The sequence below is a fragment of the Patagioenas fasciata genome, chromosome 5, assembly GCF_037038585.1.
Source record: "Patagioenas fasciata isolate bPatFas1 chromosome 5, bPatFas1.hap1, whole genome shotgun sequence".
NCBI classification, from domain to species: domain Eukaryota; kingdom Metazoa; phylum Chordata; class Aves; order Columbiformes; family Columbidae; genus Patagioenas; species Patagioenas fasciata.
In genome coordinates, this window is record NC_092524.1 from 37,258,543 (window position 1) to 37,266,835 (window position 8,293).

Genomic DNA, 8,293 nt, shown 5'->3' on the forward strand with positions numbered 1-8,293 from the left:
AAAAGAAGTTTCCCATCTCTTCTGTTCTTAAGTGTCTTCTAAAATATCAAACCAAATCCATCTGCAAGCCTACTGTGAAACTATTTCATTAATAAAAAATGTGAAAGGAAATCAGAGTTTCCAGAAGCTGAGAAGAGTTAAGCTTCTTAAAAAGAGAACAAGTTGCATATGAAACTAAAGATCCTATTCAAAGCCAGGCAGAAAATCTGGGTATTTTCCAAAGGTAAGATTCAACGTATACTTGCATTATACCCTGATACTAGCATGTCCTTTTCTTTAAGCAGCATTGAACAGCTGAGAATCATTCACCTTACTTTAGCAGATATATTTTGAGAGAAAAGGGGCAAAGGCGATATTAATTTTTAAGTAATGTCAGCACAAGAAATCTGATGCCAAACTGCCCTTTTTGCTCCTGGGATTGTGTTGAGCTAATTCCCTAGGCATCCTTCTGAAAATGTATCCTTTATATTAAGGAAAAAAAAAAAAAATGGCAAAATCCACCCTCTTGGACCCTACTGCTTTAGTTCCCTGTGTGAATCTTCTGGTTTGATTTAGGAATGTGCTGCTCGGTTCCCACGTGCATTGTTGTAGTATTTGCTTTGGAAGGAAAAGTGAGTCTATGGTTCACGCCTTAACCTTGTCAAGCTTCCCCCTTACCAACTTGAACTGAAACCATACAAATTCTGAAAGGAAAGGCCACAGCCAAAATTAATCATAAACATTAACCACAAAATATTACTCTTGACCCTACCAAGGGGCAGACCTCTAGGAATAACATCCTGCTCCTTAAGAAAATAACATCCCTCTCCAACCGAGAGGAGCAGACGGTCTCATCTATGCGTGACGGACGTGCTGACCTGTGCCTCAGGGAGTGACATCCGATTTCAGCTCAGAGGGCAATCAGCACTCCAGGCCTTACATTATGGAAGTCCTGCCCCAAACACAGCCCTACCTAGAAGCTTTGGCAGCTTGCGCTGTACACATAAAAAAATCCTGGCCAACGTTGTTCTATAAGGTTAGGTTTTTACCTAAAGCCAAACAGACTAAGGTTGAAGCTGGAAAAATTAGAGCTACCATCCCAGCTTCTAGACTGTTTCGACCCGGATGAAAACTGTATGTATGTGTATATATATATATATATATGTATATGTTTCACATTGTTTTACCAATAGTGAGCCCTGAGGAAAAGCTACAGTCTGTAGTTCCCCTGTAACATTTCATTTGAAAGGACTGTGCTTAATTTATTCTAACAGACACAATCCGCAGATTGGAGACCCTCTTTCCATAGCTATCAGGCAGTATCTTGTTCAACAGCAACTTACATTAATTAAGCCTCAGAAATCTGAAAAATCCAGAACCAAAACATGTTATCCAATAACAATTTTATCTGGAAATAATAGATCAAAGATGAGATGAAACTTAGGTGCCTAAATCAAGCAAGACCTGCAACACTGAATGAAGTATATCCTAAATATCACAAGAAATCTTGGCATGGAACAATAAACAAGATTGCTTCCCAGGAGATGCTGGCTGTACTGGCACTGTCAGAGAGAAATTCCAGCAGCAAGCTGTTGGACTTGCGTCAAGGATGCCCTGCAGATATATTTCTGATATTGCCAACAAGAACAAGATGAAGTAGCACCAAACCCCTCAGCATAAAAATCTGCTCCTCGGTGTCACCTCACCAAATGATTTTGGTCTTTGTTTTCCCAATGTGTCAGCCCCAGACAGAAGCCAGCCAAGCTGCTGTTGTGACAGGCAGGTTAAGTGGGAAGAGAACCAGGGAGAGGATGGAACATCATTCCTAAATATTGGTGTGCTCAGCAATAACATTATATAATTGTTATAGAAGATCAAAGGAAAATTTCCCTGATAACCCTTGTTTTTCTGTGTGCTGGGACAGAAAGCAGAGTTTGTCTCACCCATTGAAAGATGCTAAGTAAAGAATAAACTTCAGGCTTTCGCAATTAAATTGTTGCTGGCAGCCATGTTTGTAAGGTTAAAAATTATTTGGGATTTCTGTGGTACACTGAAGTGCAGCTATGCCCCCAGTGAGCGAATGTGACAGATTTGATAGAGATAGAGGGTACCGCAGTGTCATCTGCTGAATAAATGCCTTTGGGTGAGTGAGTATTTTCACAGGAATTGATCTGTCCTTGATTTGTACTTGCATAGTCTGTTCATATCTGACAAATATAAACTGTAGTCTCCCCAAATGGCTATTTCTGACAACACAATACAAACTGAGTACACTCCTCCTTTCACACTAATGTAAATGCGTCTCTCCTGTTATTAATAAGCTATTTATACACATTCTGACAGCAGACTAGACCTCATCTTTGAGATCAGTACCTGACGCCCACATTTCTTCCCTCTTGCCCTCTGTTTCTTTCCACCATCCATCACACTGACTGTTACTTCCTACCCTCTCCTGTGAAATAGACACTCCCTTCTTTTTTCACCAACAGTAAAACAGAACAAGGTGGTTTTATGTGTTGGTAAAGATAAATATTGAGGCTACAATCTTTCCCTGTGTGGCTTCCATTAAATTTCATTGGGTACCATTTTACACACCTTTCAACTATAATGCACAAAGGCTAGTGTCGCAAAAGATTTTTGGAGTCTCATAACATCATGCCTTTTTAGGAAACCAGTGCTTCTTCACTCCCTTTAATTGAAATCAAATGCCATTTAAAATTCCCTATATTTTATCACCTAGTTGTCCAGTCTTTTCAAACAGCCCCTTCTCTAATGGTACAGGTGGTATATTATGTCAAGGAGAGGACCAACAAAACATGCCTTGGAATAGTGCAAACAGTATTTAAATGTAATTGTGACAAATAAAGATAGTAGATTACACTGAAGATCTTTTAGCTCGTGAGATGTAGCAAAAATAAGGAAGAAACCTGAGGCAATTCTCATCGGAAGAGTTTTTTGCTTTACTCAGCTTCTCCCTTAGGGTGAGGTAAGGGGAAATCTTCTCACTTGTCATTGCTATTGTGATAGGAAGAGAAGAATATTTATTACCGTGTCTCTGTGTGTAATGTTTCATTCTTGGTAATAAACTAAAATACACTTGTTTCTCAAGGAAGGAATTTTTCTTTTGGTTTACAAAGGAGTTTTTCACAAGAACTAAACTTGATGGTAGGGAAGTAGGGAGGCTGCTGATCTCTGCTACTGTTTCGACACTGCCAGTTTGAAAAGACCTACCAGGGTAGCTGTTCTCTCAGCTGGCTGAGCGATGGCACTGTCACCACTAGACAAAGTTCAAAATTTCCTTCAGAGGAACACTGACTCTTACTTTTTGAACTTTCAGACTACTGGGCTGAGCAGAGTGAAAACAGTTGTTTAGAGACATCATGCATGGATCTAAGGGACAGATGACTCTGAACTATGCCAGAGAATTATGATAAGACTTTCAGGCTGAAAACCAGGATGTTTTTTTCTATTTGTTTCTTTTTAATCATTGGTCTTGCTCTACCATTTGTTCTCAGTCTCGCTTCTTGTTGCTTCTCAGTAAGAGCGAATATACGAGATACTCTGCTAGAAACCCGAGGTGACTTAATAAGCAGCTATAAGCTGAGTTCAATTCACTTTCACAGAACAGTCGTCTCCTTGAATGTGAAGGTCCAAACTGACAGCAGGTAGGATGCCTCTTGGATGTTACAGTTTCTCAGAGGCTTTCACTGCTGTCTGTTCAGTGGCAGCTCTCCATTTAAAGGATATTCTGTACTAAAGGAATCCTAAAACCAACTTAACAGTTAAATTAAAGATCTACATAGATTACACTCCCAATGCAATGGAATGGATTAATTTTTCTTTCAACTCCTGTTGCTTAATGTTGATTTAATATATTGTCTTGACTTTTAATAAGGTTATTGAAAGATAAAAGCATGTAAGGAGCTGTGCCACAGATGCGACAGTCAGAGCTTCATATGCAAAATAAAAGGACACAATATAATAAAAAGAAAATTGAATGTTGCTTGTATAAAATCTGGCTTTGTTTTGATGCATGAAACAGCAAACACTGTTCCACACTGAGGTTTTCAAGAATGTCTTAAGTATACAATGCTTCTGATGCCACCCCAGTTGCCTATATATAGATCTGTCTTGTGTAAAGAATTTAAAAAGCATTAGAATGGAGAAATCAAAGAGACAATAAATTTTAAACCAATCTTATTGTCTGCAGCCTAAAGTGTTATTAAGATCAAAGTGGAGCAAACATCTGGCATTTGCCTTTCTGCAAAAATTAGATCAAATTACCTACCATAGGATTTAGATCCATTCAGTAAGTTAATGCCATTGAACAGACAGTTTTCTTCCTCCTTTTTATTTGCTAGATTTAGCTTAACACCCACATTTTGGACTCTTCATTCGTTTGGAGTGGAAGAAAATTAACAACAAAAATGGAAATACATGTTCCTCATGAACATCTGTTTCCTAAGGAGCATTCAAAGTCCTTCAGATCCTAAGGACAGAGGTTTAGCTAGCCTTCATCTTTGCCATTAAGTGTAATTATCTAGAAATAAACTCTACTGAGTACATACAACCCTGTCCCCCTCCTTGAAAAAAAATTTCTTCATGCCTACTGTTGCAATTATTGTCATTGTTGACTTATACTAATCCCTCATAAAGTATGATGTCATTAAGAACCTTGGCACACTGGCCCGTACTTTTATCTATAAATTTATCAAATGACCATTTTTCAGACTTGTAAATATATCTACTGCATTTCTAGGCTTTTTGTACCTTTGTTTAGAGAGATAAATATATGTATGTTACATCTATATAGCACAGTTTTGTAATTATCTGAATAGAAGAATACATTGATACAAAGCTAAGATTGGGAATGTCTCTTAAATACAAAAAAGACTGTGCCTTAATCCTTCAACAAACTAATTATAAAACATAGAAATTCAGTAAACTTTAATTTAAAGGAAAACCAATATTAAGATCTGCAAATTAGTCATTAATCAAGCAAACTTAACAGTTCTCTGTTGTGATGCCACGCAGTAACTATAAAATTACGATTAATTAATTTGAGTGTTGCTGTCCCAGATGAGCTGTAGCTGATACATTAATTCTTTCCAATTGTTTTTTTGCTGGAATTCATATTGATATTACTAGGCAGTAGGATAACATATATTTCTCAATTATTCTAGAGCAAGATGGAGTTATTATTTTAACCTTCATTCTTTTGATCTCTTGTAATATGAATTGGAATACAGTTGTTTCCATAAGGCCTTCTTTAAAAAAAAAGAAATACAAAAATGGCAATTTCAAATTTTATTTGAAGAACTTTTATTTGGAGTCAATATAACTTCTCCATTTGATTCATCCCCAAGCTATGTGATTTACATCTGTATCAGAGCAAGGAGGAGTTATCGCTTATAGCAACTCAGAAGTTTCTTTCTTAATGCGATCCCGGACATTCTTCTTTTATGTCAGATATAATTTGGTCCTCATATTTTGCTCCTTGATCATTCAAAAATGGCAGATTATGAATTTTACTTGCAATATTTTAGACATTATAGGAAAGGGAGTAAGTGACAGTTAAAATTTCTGTGCTCCTCCCCCCAGACCCACAAAAGCAAGGGGAGGAATTCAGGCAGCCAGAAGCCACACATTGTCAAAGGGCACCTTAAAGTCATCACCTACATTCCCAGGCAGGCAGTGCAGACAGGCTTCTGATGTTTTTATGAATCTGCATTACAAGGCATCATCAAAAATCTACACTGGGATTCATAGTGATACCTGTGTGTTGCTGGGTATTTCTGTTTTCAGTCTCAGCTGATATAAAAAAAAAAAAAAGATAAAGCAAGGTGTCTGAATCTTATGGTTATTTCTTTTTATATCTTAAGGCCAAGATCTGATAGTTATTTAGAAACATCTTTCAGTGATACCTCCAGTGTTTTGAATAAATCCAAATATACATTAATTTTTTCACTCCCTGTAATTTTAAATGATGCAGCTCTCCCCTTCAGAAGCCTTCAGTTTGTCCAGTCATCTAGGTAACCAGAAAGACTAAGAAAAAAGTTTGGACCTTCTTCTGTCTATGTTAACTGCTGTATTTCAGTAATTAATGAAGTGGTTTATAAAGCAGGTTTGTGTTACATGGAACGAATGAGATGAACATTTTTTTAAAAAGCAAAGGAAGAGTGTGTAAGGGGATCATTGGGTTAAGCAAACCAGTATTCTCATCTTGGTCTTCTACCAGGTACTTGATGCTTCTTCTTCAGGAAACCTTTTGAAAGTGAGAACTCTGGGGTCATTCCTGCACACTGGACAGCACAAAGAAACATCAGTCCCTGGTTCTCCAGCGCTTCTTTGTTTGTTTGTTTGTTTGTTTGTTTGTTTTCTGTTGTTGTTGTTTGGGTTTGGGGTTTTTGTTTGTTTGTTTGGGTTTTGTGTGTATGTTTTTTGTTTTTCCCACTGAAGAGAAGGTAACTTACTGCATCACTTTTGCAAACACAATGTCCCTCTTCCCAGACAGGCACTGCCACTGACAGGCGGCTGGCATGGAGCCACAACACTCTCTCTTCCACTGACCCGTCCAGGACACACCCTACCTACTGTGCACATGTGTTGCTCAGATGTCTTGCACATGCTTGGTAAAACTGACATGCTCTTGATGCCTCAGTCCTACAATGTGTGTGCAAATCAACTGCACAGCACATGGACAACAGAGCACACACAGAAATCCCAAACAGAAATCTAGCCTACCTCACTGGGAGAAACAAATCATCTTATTTCTATCTGTGTCCCTGAAAGATGATTAAAGTATGTGAATTCTCTCATATCTTTTGCTTATATTCTTATATTCTTTTGATCAGGAACTATCTATAAAGCACACAGGATTTCACAGTGGAGGTATCTGCAATTCAAAGCTGGTATGTAGGCCAAATGCAAATTATAATGAATCTCTGAGCTTGTTAGCATGTAAATAGTAAGGCTATGGTACTACCGGCTATTAAAAAGGTCAGTCCAGGAGGTTTTTCTCCATTTTTTTTTAATATTCAAATAAAGATACATATGCACATCTTTTCAAGGAAACCTATTCTGTCAAATTGTGCCCATATCTCAGACCAGAAAAAGTAAACTGCCTTCTAAAAATAATAATTTTAATGTTGTTAGCCTTTTAGTAAGTTTTAAAATCACAAAAAGCTAGAAGAGAAGGAAGACCAAACCAAAAAGCCTTTAAAAAACTTAAACAACCTGCTCAGCTCCATTATTGCATGAAAGAAGAAGACACCAGATCCTACCAGCTTTTCAGAGCTCGAAATGGGACATCTGACCCTATTCTCTGGTTATGCCACAGGAAAACACTACATGTTGTTGTTTCATAAGATTGTATATCTGACTATGTCTTTGTCAATGTCAGTTCTTTAAATTAAAAGGTGTATGTCTGAAACAGGTCTGTGTTACTGCTCAGAGGGGTTATGTGAAATCAAAGGTGGTTCTCGGTCTGGTTCAGCGAGATGGCGGTGCCAGTCAGAGCCGCTCTCTGCACGAGAGCAGGCAATGCCACAGCTACTGCACACAGCAGGGTTGCCCAGGGGTCTACAATGACCAGCTGGGTCCCGCACACATCTGACAGGGTGCCAGGTTGGAAAGGTAAAATGTCTACCGCTACTGCCCATTTCCCACAGGCAGGGTGGAAAGTTCAACTAAACCTCTTCTCTGTGGCTGCAGGTCCTTCCTCAACATTGGTCTTGCTCAAGTACTGCCAGAAGGGACAGAGGAGGTAAAAGGAAATGAGATATTTCTGTTCTCTTTTATAATTATTTTTCATCTCCTCTGTCCCTATTTACAGCTTGTAATGAGCTGTATTGTAGAGGTGGTTTCTCACTCTTTTTTTCTAAAAGTGGGAGTAAACTGCTAGCTAGACATAAAACCGAGATAAGGTGTAAGGCAGGCATGCCAGCTCCAACTCTACAACAATTCAAGGCTGATTTATATTTTGAACTGTCACTACATGGTTTACAAGGGGAAAAGTGTGAGGAAAGATTGAGATTTTCCTTCTATAAATTGTTGGAAGGGTGAGGGGGAAGTGACAGATCTCATTTAAAAACTTTATTGAAGTAGCCGTGTTGAATGATGGTGCCATTGCTTGTCTCTGTGTCTCATTGTCATAATGTAAGCTCTTTTATAATTAGAAGAAACCACAGAAGTCAGAGTAAAGTACAACATATCCAGAAAGAGCTGGAAACTTGAGGAAGAAAGAAAGGAAAAGCAGGGAAAAAAAAAAAAAAAAAAAGAAAAAGAATGAAAAAAAAACACAATAGACATGGGC